Below are 22461 nucleotides of genomic sequence, written 5' to 3' on the forward strand. Positions count from 1 at the left end.
GAGTATTACCGATTCTAACCTTGTGATTAGCACATAACAGCCAACAGATGAGGGAAGCAGTTACATGGTAGGCAAGTGTCTCTGTACCATATGGCAATTCGTTTTGCTACTGCACAGGAGTGATATTGTTGGCAACATTATGAATCGCTCAAAAAAAAAAAGGAAGGAAGGAAGGGAAAAAAAAGAAACACCTTCATCTTCCCAAGATCGTCCTGGCTTCGGCATGATGCCATTTAATTAGGAGAAGATTGGTTAATCCTTAATGGATCAGACACACGCATTTTCTTGCTTTGGAATTTCTCTTTAATTCCCATTGCACATCTCCATTGAATGAATGAGTCAAGACAAGTCCCCACACATGCACACATACTTATCCTTCAGCGAGCTAAATTGATTCCTAGTACAACTTCATGGATTCTAACGGCATTACACCAGTGATGAATTTGGTCCAATATATTGTGTTATATTATATTTTATATTGTGAAAACTTTGATCATTTACCTACCAAAAGAATGTTCTGAAGTTTACAATTTCATTTGGCAATTTAAAATTGAAGCTCATGAAATGTATTTCTCTTGTTTTATATTTTCCTAAGATTCATGCATTTGGAGGATTGGAAATCCATCTTGTGAATGACATGCCCTCAGGAGTCACAGAACATTTCACTGAAGGGAAAGTATAAAGAGAAATTCCTATTGGAAGATGAACTCTAATATTCCAATGCTGTACCATTGCCTGGTCTTTCCCATTCAAAAGCTCGTGATATTGCAACTTGGGCCACTTGATAAACCAGTCATGGACCTCACATTATTATATTGTCATTACAAGTTCTTCATTAAGTCAAGTTATGATATTTTACATACTATGTATCAGAAGGAAGAAGGAAGAGTCCAACAGAAAATTGTCCTTCCTTAAAATGACCAGAGAGAGGAAAAGTCTATGAGATTCCTTGGGCAAAATCCATTCAAGCTCTGGTTTATTTTTCTGCCCAAAATGTTAAATAACTGAGGTCTGAAAAGTAACATCTGAAGCAATATTATTTTCCGAAACATATTTATATCATATCTATAATTCAGTCCATAGTAGAACTTTTACTGACTCTTATCCCTACTATCATGCACAAGCTGAAACTGTTGTTTGCCAAAGGGATTTTAAGCAGTGATAGGTGACTCTTAAAAGTTACAGGCTAGGTGGGTTGCTCCAGTATGACATCACTAATATGACAGTAATACTTCCTTACATCACGGGTGGTGTAAGTTTACATTAATGAATGTGTGCAAGGTGCTCAGATACTATGGTTTTAAGTGTAATATAAGCAGGCAAATAGAAAATGCCTATCTTTAATTTGTCTAAACTAAAGATGATTTTGAACTTCAGATGGTCTAATTCTGAGGGGTGATAAGAACCACAACTCCGTTTAATGCCAGTGGGAGTGATAAGTAATCATTACAACTCAGGATTGGGTCCCAAAGTCAAGATGCATATTTGAACTTCTCCAAAGTTCAGCTATGTTTATTTGAGGTTTGGTCCAACTCATTGTGGAGCTAAGGGTCAGAAGTAAAGTACAGAAATAGATATGAACTTAACTGCAATTTGGATGTAGTTAGATGCAGTTTGAGTTCAGACCCATCTCACTTTGATCTGGAAACTTGGTTGGCAGCTTCACAAAACCAGGATTTCACAAGACATGTTTAGTCCTACCTAAAGCACCCTCTCTCCTGATAATTTGGCAATTACAGCTCTTGCCAGGGTTTTGAAGTGCAGGGGCATAAAACATCTGTGAATAATTTTACCTAACTTTTTTTAATCCGCAAAAATCCTCCAAGGCTCACTTCAGTTTAGCATTTATGCTGAGGTCTGAGTGTGAACCAATCTACTTGCCTTCAGTTTTGCCTTTTTTTTTTCTTCCCAGATGGGTTTCCGAAAGTATATAACTGCTGGTATGAAGCTCACAGTGAAACATCCAGTGTGTCTTTAAATATAACAGAGATGTTCTTTGCTTTAGCCCTGCCAAGTAGCTGATTGCTGGCAGCTGAAACAAGGGACAGATGGCCATCCAGCTTTATCTGCACCCTATTGAGATGAACAAGTGACAAAATGCAAAATGTTCAATTCTAATTTAAATGGTTTTGACCTCAGGAAGCCCAGGACTCCCCTAGGTTTCTTTTGTGAAGAATAGGCAGATTATATGCTTTTCCAGGCAAAGCACTCTATAGTAAAGAACTCAATGCACCCATAAAAGTGCACCCAATCCATTGTGCCACCAGATACCAAGACTGCTTGTAAAACAGCTGCAAGGGCATTCTAAGTAGTCATATGTAAATAAGTGATACCAAGCCTCCCACGTTGCTCCTCTATCCACTGATGCTACGCCAATCACCGCTTTTTAAACGAGAACAGTATTTTCTAAGGCCTAGTATGAAATCATGTATTTTTCCCTGTAAAGTATCAGAGCAAGGTGCTAGGTACCTTAGAAAAATATATGAAGATAGAGTAGATAGATACACATATACAGGGATTAGGAGAGAGAAACTAGAAAGATTAGATAAATAGGGAGATAGAGTTAGGCTATATCTATGCTTGCAAACTTAATGGGTTCTTCTCTGTATACTGCTAGCACATCTATCCCGTACCCGCACCAAGTGTCCACATATGCCAAAGTGGGCATGGTACACTGCGCACAGGCATATACACACTGCCACATCACCCCTTTGGTATGTCACAGAAATGCTACCATTTCAGGGTGGAGACACTCTGGGAACTGCCTTGCTGCTCATTTCTGGCACTGTCTGCCACCTTCACACATTTGGTGATGGCAGCTCCCAGTCATCTCTGCCTTCTGCCAAAGTGTATTGGAGACATGGAGCAAGTATATGTTGTGCTCCTTCTCTCTGGACAAATGTTCATGTGGTGCAATACTGGATACAGGATGGAATCAGCCCAGATACATTTGAGATGGTGAAGACCTCTGAACCAGAGTAGGGCATGAAAATCCACTGTCCCAAAGAACAGAAGGGTTGAGTCCCAGGTTTGCAATGGTACGCCCATGGACCACTGGCTTCTTGTCCTGGAGAACCAGCAAGGTGTGGTGGGACCACATCATATTGGAAACCTGGGATGAAAACCAGTGTCTTCAAAATGAGGAAGGTGACCATAGGCACCAACTCCATGGGTGCTCCAGAGATGAAGCACCCACATAAAAAATTTAGTGAGTACTTAGCACCCACCGGCAACCAGCTCCCCACTCTCTCCCAGCACCTCTCCTGGTGGCCCCACTGATCAAATCCTCCACCCTCCCTCCCAGCGCCTTCCACCTGCCGTGTACATAGGCACTGGGAGCGAGGGGGAGGAGCAGGGATGGGGCGCACTCGGGGGAGGGGGCAGAACTGGGTGGGAAGATGTGGGCTGGGGGCTTGGGGAGAATGGGTGGGATTGGGACGTGGCCTGGAGCAGAGCTGTGGCAGGAAAAGGCAGGGCGGGGGTGGGGGATTGTGGGAAGGGGTTGGGTGGGGGCAGGGCCTGGGGTGGAGCCAGAGTTTGAGCATCTCCAGGGCCCAGAAGAAGCTGACACCTGTGAAGGAGGCTTTAATGGAGTTGCGTGAACAACTTCCACCAACCCTACAGCATCACGTGACTAGATTTTGGAAACCTTTCCCAGTGCAGAAATGTGTGTCATGAACATTGGACACATAGGAAAGGTCCAAAAGGTAAGGGTGCCCAGGAGGTTGGGGTTGTACTCCAGGGGGAAATAAGGCACTTTATTTCCTTGAAGCTGTATTCTGTCATCACTGACCCAAGAAAAAGGGACTTCAACTAGAGATTGAGTAGCTGCAGAATGGTGGTGGAGTGATCTTTAGATGTCTGAATGCCCAGTGGGCAATGCCTCTGGACCCTTCTGAATGCCAGTGTTGCCAGCATGGTTTGTATTATCATGAATATAGAATCATAGAAGATTAGGGTTGGAAGAGACCTCAGGAGGTCATCTAGTCCATTCCCCTGCTAAATAAGCCCAGTTCCCTCAGCCTCTCCTCATAAGTCATGTCATGTGCCCCAGCCCCCTAATATTTTTTGTTGCCCTCCACTGGACTTGCTCCAATTTGTCCTCCTCCTTTCTGTAGTGGGGGACTACAACTGGACACAGTACTACAGATATGGGTTCACCTGTGCTGAATAGAGGGGAATAATCACTTCCCTCGATCTGCTGGCAATGCTCCTACTGATACAGCCCAATATGCTGTTGGCCTTCTTGGCAACAAGGGCACACTGTTGACTCATATCCAACTTCTTCTCCACTGTAATCGCCAGGTCCTTTTCTGCAGAATTGTTGCTTAGCCAGTCAGTCCCCAGCCTCTAACAGTGCATGGGATTTTTCCGTCCTAGGTGCAGGACTCTGCACTTGTCCTTGTTGAACCGCATAAGATTTCTTTTGGCTCAATCTTCCAATTTGTCTAGGTCACTCTGGACCCTATCCCTATCCTTCAGCATATCTACCTCTCCCCCCATCTTAGTGTCATCTGCAAACTTGCTGAGGGTGCAATTCATCCCATCATCCAGATCATTAATAAAGATGTTGAACAAAACTGGCCCCAGGACCGACCCTTGGGGTACTCCGTTTGATACCAGCTGCCAACTAGACATTGAGCCGTTGATCACTACCCATTGAGCCTGACAATCTAGTCAGCTTTCTATCCACCTTATAGTCCATTCATCCAATCCATACTTCTTTAACTTGCTGGCAAGAATACTGTGGGAGACCGTATCAAAAGCTTTGCTAAAGTCAAGATATATCACATGCACCACTTTCCCCATATCCACAGAGCCAGTTATCTCAACATAGACGGCAATCAGGTTGGTCAGGAATGACTTGCCCTTGGTGAATCCATGTTGACGTTCCTGATCACCTTCCTCTCCTCCGAGTGCTTCAAAATAGATTGCTTGAGGAATGATGTGAGTGGGCACAGGATTTACCTGTTTTGCCTATATAGGGAGCCAGATCCCACCCATGTGCACATATCTTCTGATTCCCAGTGGGGCAGGGATATTCATGATGCTATGTGCTCATACAGCATGGAATAGCAAAGAGTCAGAACGTGTCTTTGGACTGTGCACCAACTTTGTTATTTGCCAGGGGGTGCTGCTGGACCACTGCTCCGCCCCAAGTCTCCTGCCCTGCCTCTTCCCGCTCCACCCCGTTCCCTGAGTCCTTCTGCCCCCATACCTCCTGTGAGCACCTCCTTCATGCTGCTAAACAGCTGATCATGGTGGGTGGGAGGTGCTGGGTGGGAGAGGGCCCGCCAGTGCTGGAAGGAATGTGAGGAACTGATCTGAGGGGCTACCGGTGGGTACTGAGCACCCACTATTTTTTTCTGTGGGTGCTCCTGGAGCACCCATGGAGTCTGCTCCTATGTACTGTGGTGCTGATGGAAAAGCTCAAGAGAACATTACCACATACTTCTCTTCCAAGATACTTTGGTGGGTTTCAATGCCCTGGAGGCAACATTAATGTACTAACTGAAAGCAGAGAACTGGGGAAAGGCCCTCAAGGTTAACACCTTTGACTCTCGTTTTGTGCTGAGGAGCATTTTAATGCACTTTAAGTGCATCATTTAATGATGTTTTTTGTTATATGTTAACTTATCCATTTTGAGTAGCTTTACTGGGAGCTGTGACACGAAGAGCCCCTCAGTGAGGGTTCATTGTCATGTAACAGCAACTGCTATCAGATTTGACAAACTCACTACATTTAACACATTGCTGTCATAGTATTTCTCTATAAATAATGCTTTGTAGGGGTGTCAAATGAAGGCTTATATCATACTAGTCATCAGAAACATTGTGAGATGTATGTACAGTTGTCATGCAAGCCTTTGTATGCATGTACTAAAAATATGTCTAAAATTTATAACCAGGCAGGGATGATAAACATATTTTTGGTAGACAAAGGAATGTTGATTAACCTGTCTGCCTATGTAAATTAAGCAGGATGAGCCAAATGGAATCAAAGTTCATTTGTATCTCAGGTAAACAGGAAGAACAAGTTAACAGGAGGATGACAAAGCAGCATGGTGTCAGCACACCAGAGCACAAAGCAAAGGGGAAGAAAGATCTTATCCGGGGGTACATTTCAAAAGGGTACACTTCAAAGGTTTGCTAGGTTATAATAAGAAAATAACCCCTTTGAACAGTGCTTTTCTCAACCATAAAGTTGGATCCTGGCCCTGGCAGCTGGAGATACTGAGAGGTTGGTTTAAGTGAAAATCTAATGTCGGGTAAAGGTTTTAGCCAGTTAAACATTATGTTTAGTCTCCTAGAAGTGTGTTATACTTTTGTTTTATTGGTAACCATCATTGCTTCCATTATTCTTACTCAATACTAACTTAAATCTGTGAATCTTTGTGCTTTGTTAATAAACTTATTCTCCTTTTACTGTACAGTCATCTCACTGCTGTGATATTAAGTAGAGTGTGCCTTCTCAATTGAGTCAAGTAAGCTGGCATGTACACTGTCTCTCTGGAGGCAGAAGACTTGGGTAAGAAGCACTTACTAAGCTTGTCCAATTACGAGTGCTAGATGCTACAGAGGGATGCTTCTGGGAAGTTCAGGAATTGGGTACACCAAGTGTTAACTTGCAAGGCAAAGTAAGGACGGGAAGATCCCTGAGATATTTGTCTGGGCAACTAACAGACTGAGGGACAGGGAACTGTCACCCAGTTTAGCAACAGCAAGTCTCTCGCTCACTGAGGCAGGAAGGTAACACAGTGACCTATAGTTCTGCATGGCCAAATAAAGCATCACAGGGGCACTTAAGCATTGTTAAAGTAATTTTAAAAAAAATCTTTAAAATTTTGGGAGGGATTTCACACATTTTTTCCTCACAATATTTTCTGACAGCACTTATCAGTTGCTATGCATGATTACTCCCATGGTTTCCAGTAGTCACTGTTTGGTGGGGGTGACAGAGGAGGGGCTATAAAAACACTGTTCAGTGTCAGAGATCGTCAGTGTTAATTTAGTTTTGTTTCTATTATCACTTAAATCATTAACAAAGTCATACAGATGCTTCAGTTAACCTTTCTTCTTCCATTTATTTCAGAGCTTACTTCATTGTCATAACCTTTTAAAAAAAGCAAATTCATGGATATTGTGGGAGGAGAAGTGGTTAGAGGAGGGAGGAAACTGTTTGTGTTTCCTTGGCACTAGACATTTAAGAAATCATTCATGTGCTGTTCTTTCTGATACCCCATCCCAAACTGCTGAGAAGTATCAGACTCGTAAAATAAGGTACACACAAGTGAAGTGAATAGTACATTTTATTTACATACATACATTAAACATGGAGCTAAAATGGTTTGTAACAGGAACAAATGAACAAAAACAAACAAACAAAAAAAAAAAGCTGAATTCCGTGGAAAGAGGGCAAACATTAAAGTCTGTGGACACATCTTCTCACTCTTCCCCTCCCCCTGACAAGAAAGAATGGCTGTGGAATGTTGTGTGGAGGGACAAACAGACATCTCCTGCATGGGCTTTGGGGCCCGAGCTACAGTGACTGGATCGGGCTTAGCATTCCCCTCATGAATGCTCTGCGGGGTTCCCCTGTGAAGGGTTTTTGGTGCCTGCGGACGATGTGCTAGGAATCCAGCATACTCCTCCCTGGCATATGTGGAAGGTCAGATTTTATGACCACAGCAGCAGCTTGGGCAGGAAGAGGAGGAGAAGGAAGAGGAGGAGGTGATGCTTGTTCCTGTACAAGATCAGTGGCCACAGAGGCAGGCAGGATACAAAAGCATTCCACTACTGCCTAAGTGCATGATTACATTCCCTCTGTGCACACTTCCATTTTCTGTGCTGTCCCTCTATTTGCAGAATGCCTCATCCTCCCTAAGAGCCCATTTCTTCCTCTCCCTAAGAAAGTTAAACTGCTCTTAAGTCCTTCTATCTGCACCAAGAAGCAGGTTTTCCAGTACTTCTGCCTCTCCTCCTGCTGTCTGTGTGGTGCTGCTCCTGGCATAGCACCAGAATGGGTTCTTTGTCAGCATCAGAAACTCCTGCCAAGTCATAGGCAAGGGTAGCATTATATTTAATTGTCCATGGACGATACCTAACTCCCCCCATATAATGTATCTTGGCTGTATTGATACTTTTCAGAGTCACAGGAATGCAACTGCTACAGCCTTCTTCCTTCAGACTACTTTTGTAGTGCATGAAGAAGGACCTGATGGTGTAAAAGGTAAGGTATCTGTATTCGTTTTATTAAAATGGTGTAATGTTTACAGTGCATCAAGGGGCCAATTGGGGTGGGATTTTGTTCTTTCAATGGTATCATTACTGATCACCTTTTTCTTCTTTAACAGCTGGGCATGTATTATAGAACATTGCATTTTCTGAAGATACCAGAATGGAAAAGAGAAGTGGCTTTCCAGTATTGCAGAGGTCACCTGGACACCTAGAGAAAGATGTTTCTGCTAATGGTGACCTTTCTACATATTTGTTGAGTGGAGGGCTTCGGTGAACTACAAAAGTACACAAAACACATTGGCCCGGCAGCTAAACCTGAGATGAATTTCTTCCACACCAAACATTTACTGCATTATGCTTACAGAACTAGGAGGCAATTTGAGAGGAATTTGACTATGTTCTAAGAGAGCAGATGGAGTTCCCATGGAAGAGGAACAGAGAACAACAGAAAACATCCATTCGTCCCTAGCCCCTCTTCCATTGCCAGAAAGTCCAGCCACCATGTCCAGTGAACAGCACTGAAAAGGACAGGGAAACAGAGACTCCAGAAGTATATTTATTCCATGAATTTTTGGCTAAATATTGGAAGTCAATCACCTCTCCACTACTCAGGGACACAGCACTATGTTTGTGCAACTGCAAGAGTGGATGCTTCTCCTGCTTCTCCTGGCTTCTGCAGAATGACTCAATGTGGGGAGAGGACAGATACCAGGGACAGTGAATGGTAAAAAAAAAAAAAAAGAAGTTTGAAATGGTCACATAGAGAACGGACCTTTCTGACTTTCTCTGGACAACCAAACGGTTCCTTTTTGTTTCCCAGAGGTGGGCCCTTACACACAAGCCATCAGTTACTCCCATACCCCTTCTGCACAGCTCCTGTTTGTAAGGAGAAGGAAAGACAGTGAGACTGGGGTGGTTTGGGTCTTTGCACAACCATAAACATAATGAAACTATTCTTTCCCTATCTGGGCTCTTTTAAAACTCACCTCCTCCCTCCTTTTACCTCCCCCGCCTATTGGGACACAGTGACCACTTGTTAATCACTTGATATAGGTTCTACCAAATGCTTTACAGTGGTTCATGGAAGTTCAATAAAATGATTAATTTACAGTTGTATGTTGATCTGAGACCATGTCTGTGTGGAGTGTGTGGGGTGAGGGGTGGATGTGGTGGGAGGGATGGTCTGAGGCATGTACCGCCAGAGTAATAGAGTATATTGTTGGGGAGGGTCAGGATCCATTGTAAAGCTCACCAGCATTAGATTCAGGTTCCCGCAGTGGCTCTGGATCTTGAGGCTCCTTCCTCAACATGGTCCACTGGGTAGAAGTGCAGAACCACATGGTCCTCTTCCTCAGTGTCCCCTGGGGATTTCTCCAGGACTTTCTCCAAGGTCCCTGCTGTCTCCTCATCTGCCCTCATCGACCTCCCATTGTACAATGAGACTGGCAGTTTTGGGGAGGGGGTCATGAGTCACATGAGGCTCCATACTCTCAGCTCTGTAGAGCACCTGGTCCAGCTCATCATAGCAGGGGCATGTGGTAGGTTCCCTCCTGGAGTGATTGTTGGAGACCTTCACCCTCCAGTACAGAGCATCAGGTGCTTCATGTGCTCCGGCCACTGCAACAGACTCCAGTGAATGCCAGCATGCTCCAGCCTCCGTAAAATCTCCTAGTACAGGTGAATGTTCCTGACATCCTAGGCAAAGGGTACTCTGACCACACATGAAGCAGCACCTGTGTGTGCTCCAGGGACTAGATATCTGCTCTCAGACCATGATCCATGATTGTCTGACCTGATCAATAGGTTTCAGCTGAAATCTGTTCTGAAGTGCTCAGCACAGGATGCTACTACCAGTGACTGCTGGTGGTCGGGGGAGGTCAGGGACCTCTATACCTTTTGGCAATGGCCAGGCAGCAAGGGAATCAATGCACTGTGGGAATGGCCCTGGAGGCCTATAGATACCCATGCCTCTTTCATCCGCCCACACTGCACTATAGAATGGGTACCCGGCTATGCCACAGCAGTGTCATGTACATACCTACACTCCTCATGCATGCTAGTTTTCATATGCTAGACTGTCCCTTAGGAACATGTTTCAGCATTTCAGATGAGGATAATAAGGGGGGGGTTATGGCACAACAACACATATGTAACCTGAACCTGTACAGTCACAAGTGTAGATGGACCCTGAAAAGATTAGTTGGATAAGAACATTTGCATATCAAAATTCAGAATGCCCTTGGAAAGAGATAGTTGCAAGCATATTGCAAGTTCTCACAAGCATATTACTGAAATCTTGTCCCAGTTAAGAAAATCTAGAAAACAGTGAGTGGAGGAAGAGGAAACTGCTCATCAAGGACATCAGACTAATCCCCCTAATCTTATTAAGAAAAGCCCCATGAGATCTATAATCCAACTATATAATAGAAAGGGCCTTGTTGAGAAGAAAGGCCTCACCAACATGCTCACACACTGTAAACAATATGATATCCTGGCCCCATTGAAACCTATGACAAAACTTGATTTATATGGGGCCAAGATTTCATCCAGTGTATTTACCAAGTTAGGAACAGGGCTTGGGAAGAGTCCAGGTATTCCAATATAGTAGAAAAGGTTTGGGGATGCTTGTTTGCATGTAAGCCTTTAGGAAGTTCTTATAACTCTTCAGTGTTTCATAGCAGTACCAAACTCTGAGATCAGGCAACAGAAAGGTTTTGGACATTGCTTGTGGGTGTACAGAGACTTTTTCTTTACACTTTGCCAGCCAGAATTTGTTAGAGGGCTTTTCCCAGGGTTAGCCTCCAGACCTTTATTGAGCAATGCTTTTTCCTATAATTCTTTTTAGAAAAAAATCGAGCTAAAGGTTTTACCTTATAGGAAAATACATTCCACTGAGGAGAAGAAAATAAAATAAAACTCTCCTTTGAGATAGCACAAAGACACAGATGACTTGTAAAAAGAGAAGTGGTGCTTGTGTGCAAGGCTTTCAGTCTAGCTTGTTATCAGTGAAAGTGCAGCATAAGAGACAGGCAGTGATCACTCAACAAGAGCCACTGATGATATGAAGTCTACAAAGAAAGAGTGAAAATGGGGGAGGGGGCTGAATATGGATCTGTAAAAGGTCACTGCAGGGTCAATCCTACTTTCTGGCTCTGATCTGACAATGCACTTAAACATATTTTTGACTTTAAGGCATGTGAGTATTCTCACGAACGAGATCAAGCCTATCATGAGGGGATTTTATCCATCAGCTAAGGAAAGCAGTAAAAGCCCTATTCTATGAGTTATAAGAGAAACAGTGAAAGCCCATTGATCAGGTAATTTAAAACTTGATTTGACAAAGCATATTACTTTGGGGAACAATCTGGAATTAGAAGAGGAACAGTCTAGATAAGCTAATAAGTCGTCACTGTATCTAACATGTTTTGGGTTGTTGATGGGATTTTGTGTCTTTTCTGAAAAACAAGGTCTCAAATCAGATGGTACATACAACTCTTAAATTCCACACAAGTCTTCTTTGTAAAACACAGAACTAGTGTAGACTGCAAGTGAAACAAATATATGAGTTAATTATTGCTTCATTTGTTTCATCTTCATTTATATACAAGTATCTGGAATCCTTTTTATTTACTCTCTACCTCAGGCTGTCTCTCACTGAAGTGCACTCACATGGGCTGACCCATTCCTTTATTAGCAGGAACTGGTCATTAACCTTTTAGAGGCATCTGTGGGTATGTCGACACTATGGAATTAGGTCGAATTTATAGAAGTCGTTTTTTTAGAAATCGGTTTTATATATTCGAGTGTGTGTGTCCCCACAGAAAATGCTCTAAGTGCATTAAGTGCATTAACTCGGCGGAGTGCTTCCACAGTACCGAGGCTAGAGTCAACTTCCGGAGCGTTGCACTGTGGGTGGCTATCCCACAGTTCCCGCAGTCTCCGCTGCCCATTGGAATTCTGGGTTGAGATCCCAATGCCTGATAAGGCTAAAACATTGTCGCGGGTGGTTCTGGGTACATATTGTCAGGCCCCCGTTCCCTCCCTCCCTCCGTGAAAGCAAGGGCAGACAATCGTTTCACGCCTTTTTTCCTGAGTTACCTGTGCAGACGCCATGCCACGGCAAGCATGGAGCCCGCTCAGGTAACCATCACCGTATGTCTCCTGGGTGCTGGCAGACGCGGTACTGCATTGCTACACAGTAGCAGCAACCCATTGCCTTGTGGCAGCAGACGGTGCAATACGACTGGTAGCCGTCATCGTCATGTACGAGGTGCTCCTGGCCACGTCGGCCAGGAGCGCCTGGGCAGACATGGGCGCAGGGACTAAATCTGGAGTAACTTGACCAGGTCATTCTCTTTAGTCCTGCAGTCAATCCTATTGAACCGTCTCATGGTGAGCAAGCAGGCGATACGGATTGCTAACAGTCCTATTGCATCATCTGCCGGGCAGCCATGAGATGTGGATGGCATGCAGTCCTTCTGCACCGTCTGCTGCCAGCCAAAGATGTAAAAGATAGAGGGAGTGGATCAAAACAAGAAATAGACCAGATTTGTTTTGTACTCATTTGCTTCTCCCCCCTCCCCTGTCTAGGGGACTCATTCCTCTAGGTCACACTGCAGTCACTCACACAGAAGGTGCAGCAAGGTAAATCTAGCCATGTATCAATCAGAGACCAGACTAACCTCCTTGTTCCAATAAGAACAATAACTTAGGTGCACCATTTCTTATTGGAACCCTCCGTGAAGTCCTGCCTGAAATACTCCTTGATGTCAAGCCACCCCCTTTGTTGATTGTAGCTCCCTGTAGCCAACCCTGTAAGCCGTGTCGTCAGTCGCCCCTCCCTCCATCAGAGCAACGGCAGACAATCGTTCCACGCCTTTTTTCTGTGCGGACGCCATACCAAAGCAAGCACGGAGGCCGCTCAGCTCACTTTGGCAATTAGGAGCACATTAAACACCACACACATTATCTAGCAGTATATGCAGCACCAGAACCTGGCACAGCGATACCAGGCGAGGAGGCGACGTCAGCACGGTCACATGAGTGATCAGGACATGGACACAGATTTCTCTGAAAGCATTGGCCCTGCCAATGCATGCATCATGGTGCTAATGGGGCAGGTTCATGCTGTGGAACGCTGATTCTGGGCTCGGGAAACAAGCACACACTGGTGGGACCGCATAGTGTTGTGGCTGCGAAACTTTCGCATGCGTAAGGGCATTTTCATGGAACTTTGTGATTTGCATTCCCCTGCCCTGAAGCGCATGAATACCAAGATGAGAGCAGCCCTCACAGTTGAGAAGCGAGTGGCGATAATCCTGTGGAAGCTTGCAACACCAGACATCTACCGGTCAGTTGGGAATCAATTTGGAGTGGGCAAATCTACTGTGGGGGCTGCTGTGATGCAAGTAGCCAACGCAATCAAAGATCTGCTGATATCAAGGGTAGTGACCCTGGGAAATGTGCAGGTCATAGTGGATGGCTTTGCTGCAATGGGATTCCCTAACTGTGGTGGGGCCATAGACAGAACCCATATCCCTATCTTGGCACCGGAGCACCAAGCCGCTGAGTACATGAACCGCAAGGGGTACTTTTCGATAGTGCTGCAAGCTCTGGTGAAACGTCCCTTGTGATCCACCAACATCAGCGTGGGATGGCCGGGAAAGGTACATGACGCTCGCATCTTCAGGAACTCTGGTCTGTTTCAAAAGCTGCAGGAAGGGACTTTATTCCCAGACTGGAAAATAACTGTTGGGGATGTTGAAATGCCTATATGTATCCTTGGGGACCCAGCCTACCCCTTAATGCCATAGCTCATGAAGCCGTACACAGGCAGCCTGGACAGTAGTCAGGAGCTGTTCAACTACAGGCTGAGCAAGTGCTGAATGGTGATAGAATGTGCATTTGGACGTTTAAAGGCGCGCTGGTGCAGTTTACTGACTCGCTTAGACCTCAGCGAAACCAATATTCCCACTGTTATTACTGCTTCCTGTGTGCTCCACAATATCTGTGAGAGTAAGGGGGAGATGTTTATGGCGGGGTGGGAGGTTGAGGCAAATCACCTTGCTGCTGGTTATGCGCAGCCAGACACCAGGGTGGTTAGAAGAGCACAGGAGGGCACGGCACGCATCAGAGAATCTTTGAAAACCAGTTTCAGCTGGCCAGGCTACGGTGTGAAAGTTCTCTTTGTTTCTCCTTGATGAAACCCCCCGCCCCTTGGTTCATTCTACTTCCCTGTAAGCTAACCACCCTCCCCTCTTCCCTTCAATCACCGCTTGCAGAGGCAATAAAGTCATTGTTGCTTCACATTCATGCATTCTTTATTCATTCATCACACAAATAGGGGGATGACTACCAAGGTAGCCCAGGAGGGGTGGGGAGGAGGGAAGGAAAATGCCACACAGCACTTTAAAAGTTTACAACTTTAAAATTTATTGAATGCCAGCCTTCTTTTTTTTTGGGCAATCCTCTGTGGTGGAGTGGCTGCTTGGCCGGTGGCACCCCCCACCGCTTTCTTGGGCGTCTGGGTGTGGAGGCTATGGAACTTGGGGAGGAGGGCGGTTGATTACACAGGGGCTGTAGTGGCAGTCTGTGCTCCAGCTGCCTTTGCTGCAGCTCAACCATACACTGGAGCATACTGGTTTGGTCCTCCAGCAGCCTCCGCATTGAATCCTGCCTCCTCTCATCACGCTGCCGCCACATTTGAGCTTCAGCCCTGTCTTCAGCCCACCACTTACTCTCTTCAGCCCACCACTTACTCTCTTCAGCCCGCCACCTCTCCTCCCAGTCATTTTGTGCTTTCCTGCACTCTGACATTATTTGCCTCCATGCATTCGTCTGTGCTCTGTCAGTGTGGGAGGACAGCATGAGCTCAGAGAACATTTCATCACGAGTGCGTTTTTTTTTTCTTTCTAATCTTCACTAGCCTCTGGGAAGGAGAAGATCCTGTGATCATTGAAACACATGCAGCTGGTGGAGGAAAAAAAAGGACAGCGGTATTTAAAAAGACACATTTTATAAAACAGTGGCTACACTCTTTCAGGGTAAACCTTGCTTTTAACATTACATACAAAGCACATGGTTACAAGGTCGCGTTTTGCCTTCCCCCCACCGCATGGCTACCCCTTCAACCCTCCCCACTCCCCGTGGCTAACAGCGGGGAACATTTCTGTTCAGCCACAGGCAAACAGCCCAGCAGGAATGGGCTCCTCTGAGTGTCCCCTGAAGAAAAGCACCCTATTTCAACCAGGTGACCATGAATGATATCTCACTCTCCTGAGGATAACACAGAGAGATAAAGAACGGATGTTGTTTGAACGCCAGCAAACATACACTGCAATGCTTTGTTGTACAATGATTCCCGAGTACGTGTTACTGGCCTGGAGTGGTAAAGTGTCCTACCATGAAGGACGCAATAAGGCTGCCCTCCCCAGAAACCTTTTGCAAAGGCTTTGGGAGTACATCCAGGAGAGCCGCGAATGCCAGGGCAAAGTAATTCTTTCACATGCTTGCTTTTAAACCATGTATAGTATTTTAAAAGGTACACTCACCGAAGGTCCCTTCTCCGCCTGCCGGGTCCAGGAGGCAGCCTTGGGTGGGTTCGGGGGGTACTGGCTCCAGGTCCAGGGTGAGAAACAGTTCCTGGCTGTCGGGAAAAGCGGTTTCTCCACTTGCTTGCTGTGAGCTAGCTACAACCTCATCATCATCTTCTTCATCCCCAAAACCTGCTTCCGTGTTGCCTCCATCTCCATTGAAGGAGTCAAACAACACGGCTGGGGTAGTGGTGGCTGAACCCCCTAAAATGGCATGCAGCTCATCATAGAAGCGGCATGTTTGGGGCTCTGACCCGGAGCAGCCATTCGCCTCTCTGGTTTTCTGGTAGGCTTGCCTCATCTCCTTAAGTTTCACGCGGCACTGCTTCGGGTCCCTGTTATGGCCTCTGTCCTTCATGCCTGGGAGATTTTGACAAAGGTTTTGGCATTTGAAAACTGGAATGGAGTTCTGATAGCTTGGATTCCTCTCCCCATACAGTGATCAGATCCTGTACCTCCCGTTCAGTCCATGCTGGAGCTCTTTTGCGATTCTGGGACTCCATCATGGTCACCTCTGCTGATGAGCTCTGCATGGTCACCTGCAGTTTGCCACGCTGGCCAAACAGGAAATGAGATTCAAAAGTTCGCAGTTCTTTTCCTGTCTACCTGGCCAGTGCATCTGAGTTGAGAGTGCTGTCCAGAGCGGTCACAATGGAGCACTCTGGGATAACTCCCGGAGGCCAATACCGTCGAATTGTGTCCACAGTACCCCAAATTCGACCTGGCAAGGCCGATTTAAGCGCTAATACACTTGTCAGGGATGGAGTAAGGAAATTGATTTTAAGAGCCCTTTAAGTTGAAATAAAGGGCTTCATCGTGTGGACGGGTGCAGGTTTACATCAATTTAACGCTGCTAAATTCGACCTAAAGTCCTACTGTAGACCAGGGCTGTATTGAAAGGTATGGGAATTAGCTCTTCCCTCATTACAGCACTTTTTCATATTGCTTCAGAAGAAAAGCAGTTGGTTATAATTTTTGTGTGTGTGACTATGGTGGATTGTGATTGCCATTGTTGTGTCTTCTAAGCTGTGCAAAAAAATGGAGGCTAAGTTACAGAATAATTACTGTCATAACTCCAGGGATGGGTAAAATGGGATATGTAAAGTAAAACAGATTTTTTCCAGACAGATGAAAATTAGGGGTTGGTAGATAATTAAGAATTGAAATTAAGATATGATCAGGAATTTCTCTGCACTGATACTGCCCTAGCTAGGATAAAATAACAAGCACTATCAATCTTCATAATTCAAGGCATAAATTGATCATCAGCTTAGATCAGGAAAACAATTCCCACCCTGGATACAATATTGCGTAATTGGATGCATGAGGATGTCACTTTCCTCTGAAACATCTGTGCCAGAGGCAAGACACACTATTAGATATCCCATTTGTCTATTCTGACATGGTTTTGCCTATAAAGAAAACACATCTATTTCAGTGTTAATATATCAATAAGATATCAGTACAGAAGAATCTACTTAAACACTGTCTCCATTGTGTCAGCAATGGGTACAGCTGAATAAGAACTGAATACATTTTAGCTTCAAGTACAGCTAAGGACAGATGGAGTTCAGCACCAATTCAGAAACCGTGGCTAATATCTACCCAAAGTAAAGGTCAATCATAGATTCTGAATTGTTACTGAATACAATTCGACCTTGGATATATACCATGGTCAGTAACCATGTATCTGCACCCACAGCTGACACTCATCATCAGCAAAAAATAGTGGGCCTGCCCCTGCTTTCAGTCAAATCAGGAGTCACTCCACTGAAAGAAAAAGTAGGAATTGCCATACTTGATCTGAACGATGGTCTATCTAATCCACTATCCTGTCCCTGACAATGATCAGCACCAGATATTGCAAAGGAAGGTATAAGAAACTCAACAGTAGGCAGAACTGGGATAATCTGACCACATGAAGGTCCCATTTTAATTCCTAATTCTTAGACATTGGGTTAAACCCTAAAGCATACGATTCTATATTCTTTAAAAATCTCTTCTTTTTATTGTATTAACTATTATAATTCTGCCTATTCTTGTTATCCGTGTAAACAACATGCAAACCCTCTGTTGAATCTTATAGGTTTTGGGCCTTGATGACATCCTATGCCTTGATGACATCCTATACCATAGTTTAATACTGTAGTTAGTAGGTATACTGATGTATAACTGGTCTAGGGTTGCCAGGTGTCCAGTTTTCAGCTGGAATCCCTGGTCAAAAAGAGACCCTAGCGGCTCTGGTCGGCACTGCTGACTGGGCTGCTAAATTCCGGTCGGCAGCGCAGCAGGGACCCGGTGCTAAGGCAGGTTCCCTTCCTGCCCTAGTTCTACATGGTTCCCAGAAGCAGCTGCCAGGTCCCTGCGGCCCCTAGGCACATAGGTGGCCAGGGAGGCTCCATGCGCTCCCCTCGCGCCTGCAGGTGCTGCCCCTGCAGCTCCCCTTGGTTGTGGTTCCCAGCCAATGGGAGTTGTGGGGGGCAGTGCCAGGGCAGTGCGCCACCTGGCTGACTACATGCCTAGGGGCCACAGGGACCTGTTGGCCACTTCCTAGAAGCTACAGTAAGCACCACTGGAACCCAGTTCCCCTCACCCCTCTTTCAACCCCTTGCTCCAACCCAGAGTCCCCTTCTGCACTCAAACACCCTGCTGGAGCCTGCATCCCGCACCCCCAACCCTCTGCCCCAGTCCTGAGCCCCCTCCTGCACCCCAAACCCTTCATCCTCAGCTTCACCCCAGAGCCCACACCTCCAGCCAGAGCCCGCACCCCCTCCCACACCCTAGCCCCCTGCCCCAGCCTGGAGCCCTTTCCTGTGCCCCAAACCCCTCATTCCTGGCCCCACTCCAGAGCCCGCACCCCCAGCCAGAGCCCTCAGCTCCCTTCCACACCCCAAATCCTTGCCCCAGCCCAGTGAAAATAAGAGAAGGTGTGGGAGAACGAGTGACAGGAGGGGGAATGGAGCAAGTGGGGCCAGGGCCTCAGCGAAGTGGTGAGGCAGGGGTATTCAATTTTGTGCCATTAGAAAGTGGCAACCCTAAACTGGTCTGAGAAAAGAATCAGGCCAACTTTGCCCAACATGTTTTTTTTCAAGGTAAGTCATGCCTAACCAATCTATTAGACTTCTTTGCAGGTGTCAACAAGCATGTGGATGAGGGTGATGCAGTTTATATATCATACTTGGATTTTTGGAAAGCCTTTGACAGGGCCCCTCACCAAAGGCTCTTAAAGTAGTCATGGGATAAAAAGAGAAGTCCTCTTGTGGATCAGTAACTGGTTGAAAGTCGGGAAACAAAGGGCAGGATTAACTGGTCAGTTTTCACAATGGAGAGAAGTGAACAGTGGGATGTGTACTGGAACCTGTGCTGTTTAACATATTCCTTAAGAATCCTGAAAAAGGGGGTGAACATTGAAGTGTAACATTTGCAGATGATACAAAGTTATTCAAGATGGCTAGTTCTCAGAAAACTTCTGCTCAATGTGCAGCAGCAGTCAAAAAGGCTAATAGTAAGTTAGGACTATTAGAAAAGGGATAGAAAATAAGCTCAGAAATATCATAATGACACTATATAGTGCTCACACCTTGAGTACTGTGTCCAGTTCTGATTGCCCTATCTCAGAAAGGATATAGTGGAACTGGAAAAGGTTCATAGAAGGGCAACAAAGATGATCAAGGATATGGAATGGCTTCCATATGAGGAGAGACTAAACAGATTAGGGTTGTTCATCTTAGAAAAGAGACTACAAAAGGGGGATATGACAGAGGTCTATAAAGCCATGAGTGGTGTGAAAAATGTGAATACAGAAGTTTTATTTATGCTTTCACACAATAGAAAAACCCAGGGTCACTTTATGAAGTTAATAGGGAGCAGATTTAATACAAACTAGAGGAAGTACACTTTCACGCAATGCACAACTAATCTGTGGAATGCATTGTCATGGGATGTTGTGAAGGCCAAAAATATAACTGGGTGGAAAAAAAGAACTGAATAAGTTCATAGAGGATAGGTCCATCACTGACTATTAGCCAAAATGGTCAGGGATATAAACCATGTTCTAGGCAACTCTAAACCTCTGATTGCCAGAAGCTGTACGTGGAAGATAGGGATGAGTCACTCCATAAAGGACTGGTTCTGTACAGCCCACCCCCCACCCCGCCCCCACCTCTCCCCCGAAGCTCTGACGGAGCCACTGCTGAAGACAGAATACTGGGCAAGATGAATCCTGGTCTGACCCAGGATGGGTCTGGTGTTCTTAAAGTAAATGTGGTTTTGGGACCTGAGCCTTCAATCGTTCTGTATCCAAAGCTCCTGTTGAAGTCAGTGGGAGGCATTTTACTTGGTGCACCACCTTTGAGGGTCTGGGCCAAGATTTTTTAATGTATTTATATGGTTAAGGTTGACAATAGGGGCCCAATGGAGTTTTGAAATCTGCCACTTGGTGCCTATCTTAATGTTTAAAAATATGGTCAGAGGCCCTTGATAGGCTCTCTGAAAAATGACATGCAGGAAAGTAGTTCATGTCAAGAGTTTCAACTATCATTTTTCACTAATGTAAGATATTAAATTATTATTGCCTCTAAACAATGGATACATGTCATGCCTAGTGGTGCCTTTAAGTCTCTTCACAGTAATTAACAGGTGTAAATTGTTGTCTGATGGCATAAAGCTCCCATAGTTCAGCCCTTTGCTGGCTACAGGCTGCTTCCCTGCAGTATTGTGGCTTCTAAATTAGTCAGTCTCACCTTAATGCAGCATCTTAAATATGTTAATTTTGTACATATTTATTTTACAACCAGTTAGGGAAATTACAGTAAATGTCTCCAAGCATTATGTATTTTCGTGAGATTCTGACAACCTTGCACAACTTCTAACTGAGCATGCTTCTCTTTTCTGCAGGGTCTGTGTCAATTAAGGGGATGCATTACACTAACTTAAATGAGCATCAGTCTGACTCCTTCACTGTAAAAGCAAAGGATATTATGAGACTTTGATAATCATAAATCTGCCACCACTAGGTTCTTTATCTGGAATTATAATTAACTGCACAGAGAGTAAGAGAAGTCTATAGATTTCTCTATAGGCTCAGGTCAGAATTTTTTTATTTTTGGTTTTGAAATGTTCATAAATCTTTTCTGATGTTTCCAGCTGGGATTTGAAAAGACGAAAAAGAAGACCTTGAGTTTTAGGTATTCAAATACACACTCTTATTGGAGCACAACTGGGAAAATAGTATTTCTGTGTCCCTTGGATGGATGAGGATATCAGATTTTTTTGTTGTTATCCTATTCTAATCTTAGAAATCATCTTTCATCCAAGGACCTCACAGCACATTATAAACATTCATTAAAACAGCATCACAAAATCTTTGTGAAATTATCACACGGCTTCTAAGAGCTAAAGACAGGTGAATTAAAAAACATGTAAGTTGCATGACTTGCCTAAGGTCATAGCAAATCAGTGGCAAAGCCAGAAATAGAATACAAGTGTTCAAAGAACACCTGACCCCCTACTTTTACTAGACCATACTTCTCAATAATTCTAATCCAGAGAAATAGTCAGAAAAAAAAAGGTAATTGGGACTTCAGGGGATTTTTTTTTTTTTTTTTTTTTGCCATTTATTTTTGAATTTCAAATCTTCATCAACTTGCTGAAAACAAAAACAAAAATACTAATTTTATTAATTCACACAACCAGTACTAGCAAGATAAATGTACCACATACTGGCAGTAAACACATTCTACATATCTAAGGTATTTATATGGCCTCTATATCTGAGCACCTTGAAATATTTAATGTATTTCGTAGATGTACAGCCAGAGCAACCATTAGATCATCTAGTCTAACATCCTGTATAATGCAGGCCTTAGCTTTCATCAATGCATCTGCCAAGTTGTCCTGCCTTGAAGAAAAGTGTGTGTGTAAATATCAGTCTACTGTTAATAAGGCAGTATAATAAATAATCATTCCAACCTTTTGAATCTGTCACTATGTGCTGGTGAGTTTTTCTGCTGCCTTGTTAGATATGGTCTAAAGTTTATATGCACAGATAAATGTTGTTCTTTTTTTTCTTCATGATGGTCTAACTCATCAGTAAGTTAACATGGCTGACAGTTTGATGATTTTGACAAAGTTGCTTTTCATTGTATCTGTGACACAAAATGTGCCACTATCTATTGTTCCTTGGGATTAGGAAGCAAGCAATTATTGAATTCCCTTAATCTAGTGGGGTGCCTACGTTTCCTTTTTCTTTGAGTATACAAGAGGAAGCCTGCACCAGCGCAAGGGGGTTAAATTATTCAGTCATTCTCCAAGAAATTAAATATTTAAGCACATTAACCACATCATCCTATCCCATATATTAAGTATTGTATTTCAGATGCTATTGTTTGCAGGACAGTGAAGATGGAGCATGCCTCTTTATAACTGCAGAAAAGCAGCTCTGAGTTACTACTATCTCCATGGTCCCCTTTCTAGCAAAAAAACCCAATATTTATGACACATTGTCTCCTTTCTCCTTCTAATGCAGTACCAATTATCAGTGGACATTGTGCTGTTTAGTTATAAATTAGCTAGAAGAGAGTAACCCAGACAAAGCACTTAAAGCTCCTTAGCAAGACAGAGTTAAAATGTT

This window comes from Caretta caretta, chromosome 6 (assembly GCF_965140235.1).
Source record: "Caretta caretta isolate rCarCar2 chromosome 6, rCarCar1.hap1, whole genome shotgun sequence".
In the NCBI taxonomy this organism is placed as follows: Eukaryota; Metazoa; Chordata; order Testudines; family Cheloniidae; genus Caretta; species Caretta caretta.